The sequence below is a fragment of the Mobula birostris genome, chromosome 1, assembly GCF_030028105.1.
Source record: "Mobula birostris isolate sMobBir1 chromosome 1, sMobBir1.hap1, whole genome shotgun sequence".
Classification (NCBI taxonomy): domain Eukaryota; kingdom Metazoa; phylum Chordata; class Chondrichthyes; order Myliobatiformes; family Myliobatidae; genus Mobula; species Mobula birostris.
The window spans coordinates 247,637,234-247,651,003 of record NC_092370.1 but is presented as its reverse complement, the minus strand read 5'-3'; positions in this window follow the sequence as shown (position 1 = coordinate 247,651,003).

The following is a 13,770-nucleotide window of genomic DNA, read 5'->3' as shown; positions in this document are numbered from 1 at the left end:
TCGTATATATGGTAGGCACTGAGGAGAGTCATGTCTTTAGCACTAACGGATCATGAAGAGTTTCCATCACATCACTATATCATATTGCAATTTTGTCTGTACTATTTCTTCATCCATCAGTAAACTTGGCAGCAGACCTTGATACAAAGAGTTAAAGATTTGTTCTAGTGAGCATTAGTAGTCTAAATAAAGCATAATGATTTAGAAATCTTAAGTATTTGAAGCATAGTTTGAAAGCAAAGAGCCTAAATTTCTGACCGTCAGAATTGCAGTCAATAGAAACTATGACTATATTTACTTTAGAATTTTTGGAAACCACTGTTTTTTGATAATTTATAAGATCCGTACTTTTTAACAAACTCATACATTTTCACACTCACTTGCAGCCAAACTAACGGTCCATCACGTTTCTCATTTTTCATTGGATAAGCATTAGCACATTACCTGCATGATATAATTCTTTTAATTATGTAGCCTATTAACTAATTCATTCTTATCTAAGGAATTTTTCTTATCATATCTACAAATGTAATAGATTTTTCAGAAGTGCCATTTTTATTCTTTTGTCTTACGCCTCTGAGCGATGTTTCTCAGCTCTTTATTTAGTTTGAATAGTATTTGTATGTTTGATTGTACTCGAAAATAAACTGAAATATTAGAATTAGGACTGCTCATCATTCTTGACCCGTGAAGGAACCCTAAGGTTCAGAAAATAAATAGAGTTCCGAGAGAATGAAAGAGTTATTAACCAATGCACTAAAGTGCTGTATCGGTGGTCTATTAGGGTGGATAATCATAACTTAAGTTACCAACTGAGGCAACCCCAGAATAGAAACCAAGAGTGTAACACTGAAAAATAGAAGCTGGATGTAATAATGGTGAAGTAATAGAGAGCTTGGAGGCTGAGAGTAGGAAATATTTTTTAGGGAGATAAGGATAGGAAGAGAGTCCATGACCAGATGACCATGTTGGAAACAGGGGCTTGGTAGCAAAATGGCAATATCTGAAAGGCTGGATCATTTGTCAGTCCTGACAAAGGGTCTCGGCCCGAAACATCGACTGTACCTCTTCCTAGAGATGCTGCCTGGCCTGCTGCGTTCACCAGCAACTTTTATGTGTGTTGCTTGAAATTCCAGCATCTGCAGATTTCCTCGTGGCTGGATCATTTGCCCACATTGATGGAGGAATCAATGGTAAACTTGGCCAGTGTGATGTGACTACAGAAACTGAGGAGTTTATTCAAAGCACAAGTCCCAGTAGACTCAATGGTAATAAAATTATAAACATTTGTGATTTCATTACAAATAGAGCAGCCAGCTTCAGGGCACCACACACGTAACAGAAGGGCTTGCAGTCCACCAGCATATGGTTCACATTTTCTTTACAATAGCACTGTTTATACCTGCTAGGCATTGTGGGAAGTCTTGCCTTTAGTGTTAATGGATCATGAAGAGTATATGTCACATGGTTATATCATATTACATTTTCTTATACTGTTTCTTGTTGATCAGATGAAACCAAATGCCACAGTCCATGCAACACACACAAAATGCCAGTGGAACGCAGCAGGCCAGACAGCATCTATAGGAAGAGGTACAGTCGACGTTTTGGACTGAAACCCTTCATCAGGACTAACTGAAAACAGAGATAGTAAGAGATTTGAAAGTAGGAGGGGAAGGGGGGATCGGAAATGATAGGAGAAGACAGGAGGGGGAGTGATAGAGCTAAGAGCTGGAAAGTTGATTCACAAAAGGGATACAAGGCTGGAGAAGGGGGAGGATTATGGGACAGGAGGCCTAGGGTGAAAGAAAGGGGGAGGGGAGCACCAGAGGAAGATGGAGAGCAGGCAAGGAGTTATAGTGAGAGGGACAAAGGGAGGAAAAACAGAGAGAGATAAAAAAGGGAAAAAAAAAACAATAATAAATAAATAAATAGATAACTACGGGACAGGGTAGGAAGGGGAGGAGGGGCATTAACGGAAGTTAGAGGAGTCAATGTTCATGCCATCAGATTGGAGGCTACCCAGACGGAATATAAGGTGTTGTTCCTCCAACCTGACTGTGGCACACAAAATGCTGGTGGAATGCAGCAGGCCAGGCAGCATCTATGGGACACAGTCCACGGTCTTCCCTCCTGCTACAGTGGGGTAACTGTCAGGTTGCAGGAGCAACATCTCAAATTCCATCTAGGTATCCTCCAACCTGATGGCATGAGCATTGATTTCTCCAACTGCTGATAATTCTTTCCCCCCCCATTCCCTTTTCTTCAATTTCCATTCTTCCCCCCGTTTTATCCCTTCTTTTCATAGGCTCCTCCCCCTGATGTCCCCTCTCCTTCTGTTTCTCCAGTGGTCTACTCTCCCTTCCTATCAGATTCCTTCTTCAACAGCCCTCTACCTTTTCCACCTATCACGTCCCTGCGTCTTACTTCATCCCCCTCCCCTCCCACTTGGCTTCACCTATCACCTTCTAGTTTTCCTCCATCCCCTCCCCCACCTTCTTATTCTAACATCTTCCCCCTTTCTTTCTCCTGATGAAGCATTTTGGCCTGAAACGTCGAGCTCCTGATTCATTTCCACAGATGCTGCCTGACCTTCTGAGTTTGTCCAGCATGTTGTGTGTGTTACTCCACATTTCCAGCATCTGCAGAATCCATTGTGTTTGTGCCATATATAATGATGCACTATCTTATGATCTCACTCACTGTGAGTTTGTGTAAACACACAACAACAAAGTGAGGAAGGAAAAAAGAGATGGATGAAGAAAGGAATAGAGAAAGGAAAGAAGGAAGGCAGAAGAAAAAGAAGGAAAATAAGAAACAAGGAAGGAAGAATGAAGAAAGCAAGAAATCCCAGAGGTAATGTTAGTATTTGGTGATGATATCAGCCTGACCATATCCCACTTAGGGATGGGATGGAAATTGTGCCCCTCTTTAACTGTTCCCTTGGAACGACAATATCTCCAATGTTGTGTTTGTGTCTAGTATTTATGCATGGTAAAAACTACTGAAACTTTCACGATTGTTCGTTGTCATTCTTCAGTACCCAAGTGAAAAAGAGAATGAAATCCAAATTACTCCAAATCTGATGCAACATAAAAATGTAATAAGCATAAAGAACATGATAAAAGAAACAAAAAGAGCAAAGCACTATAAATATCACATATTGTATACAGTACCATAGGGGTGGTTGTCAATGCAAACTATTAGTGCAATGCTATTAAGCTCAGAACGTTGGAGTTTAGAGTTCATTCGCAGCGTCCTCTATAAGGAGTTTGTACATCCTCCCTGTGGAATGGATGGGTTTTCTCTGGGTATTCCAGTTTCCTCCCACAGTCTAAAGATGTATCTGCTAGGTTAATTGCTCATTGTAAATTGTCCCATGATTGTGGTTGTCAAAGGTGGGCGGGTGCGGCTCAAAGGCTCGATAGGGCCTATTCTGCACTGTATCTCTAAATGGAGCAAAATAAGTAAATAAATAAATAAATGTTACATACATCTACATATCCTGAGATGGTACAACCAATTTTCCTACATGGCTATTATATGTAACATCCTAGATATGAATCAAAGTATTAAACCCAACGAGATCAAGTAGATGCTGGTTATCAATTTCTTCAGTTTTTTTTATGTGGTAGATATACAGTCTGTAACAGATCAATTGGTAATGCATGATTGAAATGAGATAACTGTTAAATAACCTCTGTAGTTTCATGTTCCTCTTAGAAAAATAATGTTTCTACCTGATAAATCTGTCTTTCTGCTTCCCTTCATCTTTGATCAGTTTTTTTTCCCGTGTACATCTTCTGTTCTTGGAAATCATACTGCATGATATTACTCAGGGAATCGTTGAGCGTTGAGTGTCTGAATCATCTTTACAATGAAGCTACTTAAGGGAGAAAGGCACCAAAGGATGAGCTGACCCATAATAGAATGGAAAGATCAGATGGAATATGAACACCAGAACAGAATGGCTGGACTGAACAATCCGTTTCTGTGCTGAAAATTGCATCCAACTCTATATAATATTACAAGTAGTATTTGTGTTAAAGTGCTTTGACCACTCTTTCAGAAACTGTGCTGATTGCTTTGTGCCTTACTCTCAACAGTCTGCATTTCAGAATCAGTTTTAATATTGTGCCACAGGGATCAATTCTTAGCCGTTTGTTGTCCTCACTCCACATGCTCCCATTAGGTCAGAATATTTCAAAACACAAGGTGAATTATCACAGCTATGCAGACGACATACATCCGTATTCCTCTATTACACCTGATGACCCTGAGGCTCTAAAACCTCTTGACTGGTGTCTTACAAGCATTCCAGAATGATGGAATTCCAATTTCCTTGAGCTAAAATAAGGGAAAAACAGACTCTTTTGTTATTGGTAACAATAAAAAATGTGTGAATCTTAGAGATAAACTTTATCATCTGGCCTTACAAATCAAGCCAGAAGTAAATAATTCAGGCATTATTATTGACTCCGAGCTAAATTGCAAATCCCATATTAACCATATTACTAAAACTGTGTTCCTTCAATGAAGGAACGTTGCAAGAGTTCGATTTCTTGTAACATCTCAAGGTGAAAAAAAAAATTGATCCACACTTTTGTTTTCAGCCAATTAGACTACTGGAATGCACTCTTTTCAGGATTGCCTGAGAAAGATATAAATTGGTTGCAGCTCGTTCAAAATGCAGCAGCAAGGATTTTAACCTAAAAAAAGCAAACCTGAGCACATTTCACTGGTTTTGAATCATTACACTGGCTGCCTAGGATGAATTTTAAAATACTCTTAATTGTATATAAGGCTCTGAAAAATCTAGCTCCACTGAATATTTTGTAGTGTCAATTTCCTTATAACCCTAATTGTAATCTTGGATCTGTGAATACTGGTTTGCTTAGCGTTCCTGGAGCCAAGTATAGAAAAACTGGTAATGCAGCCTTTCGCTCTAATGCATCAAAAATCAGGAATACTCTACCAACTGAGAAATACCAGGCTAAACATTACAAAACATTTCTTATACCCTACTTTTATAACTTGGCCTACTTATAGGGTTACTTATCCCTACTTAGAGGATTACTTATCCCTTCTTCTGTCTCCAACACTTCTCTTCTTGGACAACCTGCTCTGGTTCTCTGCCTGCTCTGAATCTTTTCATCTTCTAATTGCCAACGAGACTTCAACTGAAGCACTTAAGAATTCCTCTCTCCTCCTCAAACCATACCCTGCCCCCGAACACACTGTCCTCCATTCTCTCCACACCAATCCAAACCATACCATCAAACCTGCAGACATAGGGGTTACTATTGTAGTGTGGCAGACAGACCTCTACCTTGCTGAGAAACGGTAACTCTCAGACACCTCTTCATACCTCCTTGTAGAGGATCTTGCTCCGCACCATCAGACAAACGTCTCTGACACCATCACTGACCTCTCCAACTTTGGAGAAATTCAGTCCACTGCCATCAAACTCATAGTTCCTTTACTCCAGACTGCTTGCTTCTACCTCCTACCCAAGATCCACAAACCTGACTGTCCAGCCATGCCTATTGTCTCTGCCTGCTCCTGTCCTACTGAATTCTTGTCCTCAAACCTCAGTTCCATTCTATTCCCATTGGCTCAGTCCCTTCCTACCTATATCCATGACACTTCTCATGTTCTCGATCTCCTCAACAACTTAAATTCCCTGGCCCTTAACACCAGATTTTTAACATGGATGTCCAGTCCTTATCCACTTCTATCCCCCATCAAGAAGGCCTTAAAGCTCTCTGCTTCTTTCCCAATAAAAGTACCAACCATTTCCCCTCCACTACTACTCTCCTCCATCTGATAAAATGGGTCTTCACACTGAACAATTTTTCCTTCAGCTCCTCCTACTTTCTCCAGACTCAAGGGGTAGGGCTGGGCAGCTCCATGGGCCCCAACTATGCCTGTCTCTTCATTAGCTATGCAGAACAGTCCCTGTTCAAAGACTTCCCCAGAAATATGTCCCAGTTGTTCCGTTGCTACATTGATGACTGCATTGGTGCTGCTTCATGCACCCATGCTGAGGTCGTCAATTTCATCAGCTTTGCCTCCATCTTCTACCCTGCCCTTAACTGCATTTGGTCCATTTCTGACACTTCCCTCCATTTTCTTGATCTCTCTGTCTGTACTAACTGTCTTCCCACCCTGTCTCTTAAAAAATGCTATTTCCTTTTCTCATTTTCCTCATCTCTGCCCACATCCGTCCCCAGGATGTAGCTTTCCTTTCTAGGACATCAGAGAAGTTCTCCTTCTTCAAAGAATGAAGTTTCCCTTCCTCCACCATTGATGCTGACCTCATCTACTAGTCATCTATTTCCCAGATGTCTGTGTTCGCCCCATCTTCCCGCTGCCTCGTGATGGAGTTTATCTTGACCTTACCTTCCATTCCATGAAAGTCTGCATCCAACACATCTTTCCCTGCAACTTGTGCCATCTCTAAAGTGATTCTATGAGCAAACATGGCTTTTCGTCCCCTGTCTCCCTTTGCTTTCTGCACAGATCACTCCTTCCATGATTCCCTTGTCCATTTGTCCCTCCCCACTTACTTCCCACCCAGAACTTATCCTTGCAAGCAAACAAATGCTACACCTTTCCATTCACCTCCCCCTTCACTTCCATTCAGGGCTCCAAAGTGTCTTTCCAGGGGAAGCAACATTTCATCTGCAAACCTGCTGAGGTCATCTATTATGTCCTGCGCTCCTGATGTAGCCTCCTCTACAATGGCAAGACCTGAAGTAAATTGGGTGACTGCTTCATCCGACCACCTCCATTCTATCCACCAAAAGTGGAACTTCCCAGTGGCCAAACATATTAATACTGGTTCCCATTCCCTTTCCAACATGCCAGTCCATGGCCTCCTCTTGTGCCATGGTGAGGCCACCCTCAAGAAGGAGGAGCAACACCTTCTATTCCATCTGAGTAGCCTCCAAACTAATGGCATGAATATTGATTTCTCCTTCCAGTTAAAAAATCCCTCCTCTTCCCTCTTCTATTCCCCACTCTGGCCTCTTGCCTCTTCTCTCCTGCCAAACATTTCCCCCTGGGTAAACTCCTCCCTCCGTTTCTCCCATTGTCCACTCTCCTCTTCTATCAGATTCCTTCCTCTTAATTCTTTTAACTTTCTCACCCACCTGGCTTCATCTATAACCTTCAAGCTATTCTCCCTGCCTCTCTCTACTTTTTAATCTGATGTTTTCCACATTGCGTTCCAGTCTTGATGCGGGTACGTGGCCAAGTGGTTAAGGCATTGGACTAGCGACCTGAAGGTTGTGAGTTCAAGCCCCAGCTGAGGCAATGTGTTGTGTCCTCGAGCAAGACACTTAACCACACAGTGCTCTGCGACGACACTGGTGCCAAGCTGTATGGGTCCTAATGCCCTTCCCTTGGACAACACTGGCGTCATGGAGAGGGGAGATTTGCAGCATGGGCAACTGCTGATCTTCCATACAACCTTGCCCAGGCCTGCGCCCTGGAGAGTGAAGACTTTCCAGGCACAGATCCATGGTCTTGCAAGACTAACGGATGCCTTTATTTATTTATTATTCCAGTCCTGATGAAGGGTCTTGGCCTGAAACCTAGACTGTTTATTCATTTCCATAGACGCTGCCCGACCTACAGAGTTACTGAGTTCCTCCAGCACTTGGTGTGTGTTACTCTGGATTTCCAGCATCTGCAGAATTTCTCATGTATAGGATTACCTAAATCCTATTGATGTTGATTATATTCATATAGTTTGATTTATTCAACTACATTTTATTCTATATAATAGTTTTTGATACTTTTTATTTTGTCTTGTAGTTTTCATGACGATATTGATTTATCTTTATAATCAATGTAAAGCACTTTGAGCCATCATTTTAATGTGTGAAAGGTGCTATACAAATAATGTTACTAATATTATGATTTATTTTTTTCCTCAGCTCAAGGTGGTAATACCTGAGGTATGGGCATTAATATTAATTATTATTATCATTAGCATATGTTGTGAAATTTGTTGCTTTGCAATACATTGTAATACATAATTTTTAAAAGCTACAAAGATCTGGGATCCGCCAACCACCAACACGAGCCTTCATGGATGATCTGACTATCAGTACGGAGTCAGTGCCTGGTGCTAGGTGGATTCTTAAGGGGCTGGAAAGGTTGATGAGGTGGGCAAGGGTGTCCTTTAAGCCTGCAAAATCAAGATCTGTAGTGCTGAAGAAGGGGAGGTACTACCAAGAATCCTCTGGCCACTGCTTCTCTCTGAGTTTCCAATTTCCATTGTTGCTGAATTAGAGAGAATAGTCAGCCGGTTCCTGCGAAGATGGCTGGGTTTACCAAGGAACATCAGCAGGATCGCTCTGTATGGGAATAACTGCAAACTGAGGCTTCCCCTGAAATCCATCGATGAGTTCAAGGTTTGGCGAGCAAGCGAGGTGCTGCAGTTCCGGGAATCTTCAGATCCAAAAGTTGCCGGAGCAAGAGTGGCAGTGAGAACTGGAAGAAAGTGAGATCAGAGGCTGCAGTGGAAGAAGCTGAGGCACGACTGCGCTACAAAGTGCTGGTGGGGGCAGTCGCCAAGGGAAGAGCTGGACGTGGAAGCCTGGAAGTCCCCCATTTTGACAAAGTACAAGGGAGAGGGTGACGAGAACTGGTCCAGAATGAAGTAAGGGCAGCTGTGGAGGAGGAGAAGACCAGCAGAGCAGTGGCAATGAAACAGCAAGGAGCCTGGACCAAATGGGAGCAGGTGATCGAGCGAAAGATCACGTGGAACGAACTCTGGAAGGTGGATCCACACCGCATCAAGTTCCTTATCCAGGCTGTTTATGACGTCTTTCCTAGCCCATCCAACCTGCACTGCTGGGGCCCTGCAGAACGACCAGCTTGTCCCCTCTGTGAGAAGACTGGTACACTAGAGCACATTCTGAGCTGCTGCCCCAGAGCTCTTGCCAATGGCCGTTATCGGTGGTGATATGACCAGGTCCTCCGGACAATTGCTGAGACAATCTGCAGCACCCTTAACATCTGTCGGAAAACAAGTCCAGTCAAGAATACCGTCTGCTTTGTCAAAGAGGGGGAAAGACCATCAGAACACCGGGTTGCTCTTCGCTGCGCAGGACAGGAAGCTAAAAGCAGACCTGGGAAAACAGCTGCAGTTTCCTCCCCACATCACAGAGACTACATTGTGGCCTGACACTGTGTTGTGGTCCAACTCATCGAAGCACGTTCTTATGCTTGGAAACCTTCCAAGGCGCAAATCCATGGTCTCACGAGACTAACGGATGCCTATTATTATTATTATTAGATAAGAAAGAGACAGGAAAGTTGTTTCCATTGGAACTAAGGGACATTAAATAAAATAAATAAGATCTTTGTGTCCTCAGTAGCAACAGGTGGGGACTCAGAGGACTGGGGAGCAACAAATGTTGTGTCGTTGTTGAAGAAAAGAAAGGAAATAGGAATAATTCAAGGATGTAGGGATAAGTCTCGGTGCTAGGGAAGGTATTGGAGAAGAGACTAAGGATAAATTGATGTGCTTTTGGAAAGACATGGCCTGCCTAGGGGCAGTCTACACAGTTTCTGTCCTTTTCAAGATTCAAGATTCAAGATTCAAAAAACTTTATTGTCATTCTAACCATACATCAGCTCTGCAGGGCAGAAGGAGACAGCGTTCCTCAGGGGCAGTGCAATAATAACATAACAAATGCAACACTAAATAATAAATATAACAATAAATAGTAAAACACAACAGCCACATGTCAGTGAAAATCGAGTTATAAGTGTCCAGTGCAAGTTAAAAGTGTCCAAAGCAGAGTCAGGTAGAGCAGCTATTTAGCAGTCTGACTGCCTGTGGGAGGAAGCTGTTTAGTAGCCTTCACACATAAAAGTTGCTGGTGAACGCAGCAGGCCAGGCAGCATCACTAGGAAGAGGTGCAGTCGACGTTTCAGGCCGAGACCCTTCATCAGGACTAACTGTTTAGTAGCCTTGTGGTTTTAGTTTTGATGCTCCTGTAACATTTGCCTGATGACAGAAGAACAAACAGTTCATGGAGAGGGTGTGACGGGTCTTTAATGACGTACCGTGTCTTCTGGAGGCATCGACTCTGAAAGAGGTCTTGGACAGAAGGTAGGGAGACCCCAATAACCTTCTCTGCTCCCCTAACCACCCTCTGCAAGGCTTTTTTGTCGACAGCAAGGCAGCTGGAGTACCAGGTTGTGATGCAAAAGGTCAGCACACTCTCAACTACACCTCTGTAGAATGTAGTTAAGATGTTAGTGGGGAGTGATGCTTGTTTAAGATTCCTCAGAAAGTGCAATCTCTGCTGGGCCCGTTTCTCAATCCCAGTGGTATTCCTGGACCAGGTGAGATTGTCCGAGATCTGCACCCCAAGGAACTTAATGTTTTCCACTCTCTCCACCGTGGAGCCGCTGGTACTGAGGGGTGTGTGCTCAGGCTGAGACCATCTGAAATCGACGATCATCTCCTTGGTTTTGGTGACATTAAGCATCAAGTTGTTATCCCTGCACCAACTCTCTAGGTGTTTGATCTCCTCCCTGTACATTGTTTTATTATTTTTGCTGATGAGTCCCACCACTGTGGTATCATCTGCAAATTTAATGATCAGGTTCTCCTTGAATCTGGCTGCACAGTCATGTGTTAGCAGTGTAAACAGCAATGGGCTAAGCACACAGCCTTGTGGGAATCCAGTGCTCAGTGTGATGGAGTCAGAGATGTTCCTGCCAACACAGACTGACTGTGGTCTCTCTGTCAAGAAATCCAGAATCCAGTGACACATGGCAGTGCTAAGGCCAAGCAGCGACAGTTTCTCCACTAGTCTCTGCAGGATGATTGGTTGCACATTGGTTGTTTGTTAGTCTTTGTCAGTTTATGCATAAAACTCTATAGTATTTTTCTCCTGTAAATGTTGATAATGTACTGAAACTCAAGATTGTATCTGATAAAATACAACATATACTTGGACAATACATCCACTTTGAACTTGAACTTTGGGCATTTTAGGAAGGATGGAGAAATTGTGGAGAGGGTGCAGAAGAGGCTTACCATGGACTTGAGGTTATGAGCCGCAGGGAAAGATTGGACAAACTTTTATTCTTCTCCCTAGACCATCAGAGGCTGATGGAAAACCTAACAGAGGGTTTTTTTTTAAATATGAGAGGCGTGGATGGGCAGAATCTTTTTCCAGGTAATGATATTGAACAACAGAGGACATGATTTTAAGTTTAAAGGGCAAGGTTTAAAGGCAACATGAGGGCACGTTTTTACACAGAGGCTGGTAGGTACTGGAATAGGTTATGAGGGAAGTAGTGCAATCAGGCAGTCTCGTGGAGTTTGAGGTTTTTAGATGGACACGTGAATATGCAGAAATGGAGAGGATATGGATGATAGACAGGAAAATGACATTTAGTGTAAACTGAGCTAAACAGGTTATTTTTTTTTACTGCCCATTATGTCACTGGCATTTAGGGGAGCAATGAAGGTCCTCCATCTCTGGTGGTGTTCAGGGCTTCTTTCGTCAGTTTCTTCTCGGTGTTTGGTACCATCAATCATGCATGTCCCAGGTGGGAACTCTGGACTACCGTCTCACACACAGATGTAGAAGGATCCTTCAATCTTGTTTCTGTAACAATGTTTTTGACCAGTCAGGGTTGTTAGCCCTGAGCTGAACCTCCAAACCTGGAGGACCAGTGGACCACACTTAGTTTGACCATTATCCTTTGACTTGCTTGGTATGCGTGACCTTACCAAGAGCCAAAGCATAACTCCCTGACTTCAGCTAACACAGCTCTCCAGGTAATTGAGGTACGCAAGCCTCCAAATCACGACAAGGTTGTGGTATTCTTGGAAGTAAACTGAACGGCCTGGACTCTTCTGATGACATTGTGGGCTGGTGTTTTATATTCTGTGTCTTTTTTGCTGTTTACGCAATTAGTTTTTTTTCCCTTGTGCATTGGGGGTTTGACATTTTTCTTTGAACGACTTCCATGGTGTTTCTTCATTACTTGACTGTCTGTGGGGAAGATGATTCCCATGGTTGTTTACTGGATTCATACTTTGATCATAAATGTACTTTGAATGTTTTGAATCTGGCATCGAGATCAGCACAGCAGTGTGGGCTGAATGGCTTTTTCAGTGTTGTATTGGTCTATTTTCTATGTTCTACACTCATCACTATCTGCCTGTAGAAATTTCTCCTCACAGTTTTAAAGGGACATCCCTTGATTTTGAGGTTATGGCCTCAGACTTAGAGTCTCGTATTGATAGAGACATCCTCACTCAGTATACTCTGTCTAAAATGACAAAAGAATAAAATCTCTCTCACTCAGTCAGTACACACACACACACACACACACACACACACACACACAACCAAACTTTTGATTCAAACATAAGAGTGCTAATGGTCGAACAAGCCCTATTACTTTTAGCTCCTGTATTTCAAACCTTGATGAAATGAAATGACACTGGTTACAGTTGATTACCTGTAACAATGTCTCCAATGTGTGTATAAGGCCAGAAATTGTTCTGCAGATCAAAGGAAGAAAAAAATACAACAACATAACATAAGAAATAGTTGCAGGAGTTGGCCTTTTGGCCCATCAAGCCTGCTTCTGGCATTCAATAAGATCATGTCTGATCTGGTCCTGGACTCGGTTCTACTTGCCTGTATTTTCCCCATAACTCTTAATTCTTCATTTTATTTAGATATACAACGTGGAACAGATTCTCCCAGCCATCAAGCTGCACCATGCAGTAATTGACCTATTTAACACCTACCTAATTCTGGTAAAATTTACAATGACAAATTAACCTACTAACTGGCTAATTACAATGACCTATTAACCTAAGAGGAAACTGGAGCTCCAGGAGGAAACCCACACATTCTGTGGGGAGAACATCTAAACTCCTTACAGAGGACACTAGAAATGAGCTCCAAGTCCGATGCCCTGAGCTGCAATAGCATTGCGCCCACTGCTACACCTCCAAGATCTGTAGGATTTATTGTTGCTGTGGGCTGTGGAAGCCAAGCCAACATTTCAGGCTGAGATTGATAAGCTTATGATCGGTAAGGGGGTTAAAGGTTATGCCAGGAATGTAGTTCTGAAAAAAACTCAGTCAGATTAAATGGCAGAGATGACAAATGGCCTAATTCTGCTATTATATTTTATGGTATTATAATGTTTTTTAAAATAACTTTAACCTCCTTTTTATTTTCTCATCTTGTCCTGAGTGATGTCAAATACTGAACATGACATTTAAGTGACACATAACACTTCCTCCAAACTAAAGGTGTAGCTATGGGCACCCGTATGGGTCCTAGCTATGCCTGCCTTTTTGTTGGGTTTGTGGAACAATCTATGTTCCATGCCTATTCTGGTATCTGTCCCCCACTTTTCCTTCGCTACATCACCGACTGCATTGGCACTGCTTCCTGCACGCATGCAGAACTCGTTGACTTTATTAACTTTGCCTCCAACTTTCACCCTGCCCTCAAGTTTATCTGGTCCATTTCCGACACCTCCCTCCCCTTTCTAGATCTTTCTGTCTCTGTCTCTGGAGGCAGCTTATCCACTGATGTCTACTATAAGCCTACTGACTCTCACAGCTATCTGGACTATTCCTCTTCTCACCCTGTCTCTTGCAAAAATGCCATCCCCTTCTCGCAATTCCTCCGTCTCCGCTGCATCTGCTCTCAGGATGAGGCTTTTCATTCTAGGACGAGGGAGATGTCTTCCTTTTTTAAA